Below are 1,126 nucleotides of genomic sequence, written 5' to 3'. Positions count from 1 at the left end.
AGGTGCCCCCCCTGCATGTCACCCCCAGCCAGTACCATGCTGGGCCAGCCCTGGGAGCTCCCCAGCTCCACTGGGGGCTGCATAATGCTGGAGGGGGTGTCCACCCCCATGCCTCTGGGGTGTCACCCCCTCCCCACATGCTGTCAGCCCTGTGTGCCCCTATTGTTTGTTCCAGCCCCATGTGCTCCCCTTGCCCACACCAGCCCCCTCCCAGCCCCACATGCTCCCATCTCCAGTACCAGACCTGTCTGGCCCCAACACTCCCCAGCTGGAGCTGCGGTGCCCTTTGCTCCACAAGCGCAGCCTTGCCCCAGTGGTCCCGCTGCCACAGACCTCCCTGGGCCCATTGCCCGCCCGGACGACCCCATTTCGGCACATTCTCCCCCGGGATCCGGCTTTCCCAGCCTGGGAGCCCCGCTGCTTCCCTCGACCCTGGCTGCAGGATGAAAGGGTTCACTGGCTGCGAGGCGTCTGGCTCCGGCGGGAGGAGGAGAGGGCTGTTGGAGAGGACATCTCCTTACAGGGCAAAATCCGGTTTCCATGGCCTGCGGTCCCTCCCACCCAGTGCCCGAGCGGCTCTCTTGCTGCCCTGGGCCAGGGGCAGATGCGCTCCCCAGACCCCCATCGCTGAGGTGGGGGTCTCTGAGGGCCCTGAGCAGCAACTCGGCGGGTTTCAGGCACCTTGGGGAGTGTTTCAGGGCTGAGCTGGGCCTTGCTGGCATCGATCCCTTGGGGTGATGGCTGTGGGGCACAGCCACACTTGTCCGGCGGTGCACCAGCTCCTGAACCCCCGGGGTGTCCCCGCTCTGTGCTGAAGCAGGCGGGAGGGGACGCTGGCGCAGCCTCCAGGAAACCTCCTTCTGGCCGTGAACTATTGCAGCAAGGTTGTTTCCTCCCTGCCGGCCTCGCTGCATCCCTCTCTTGCTGCCCTGGGCCAGGGGCAGATGCGCTCCCCAGACCCCCATCGCTGAGGTGGGGGTCTCTGAGGGCCCTGAGCAGCAACTCGGCGGGTTTCAGGCACCTTGGGGAGTGTTTCAGGGCTGAGCTGGGCCTTGCTGGCATCGATCCCTTGGGGTGATGGCTGTGGGGCACAGCCACACTTGTCCGGCGGTGCCCCATGTGGCCC

This window comes from Phaethon lepturus, unplaced genomic scaffold, assembly GCF_000687285.1.
Source record: "Phaethon lepturus isolate BGI_N335 unplaced genomic scaffold, ASM68728v1 scaffold27342, whole genome shotgun sequence".
Lineage (NCBI taxonomy): Eukaryota > Metazoa > Chordata > Aves > Phaethontiformes > Phaethontidae > Phaethon > Phaethon lepturus.
The sequence above is the reverse complement of the archived record's forward strand: the minus strand, read 5'-3'. Positions refer to the sequence as shown.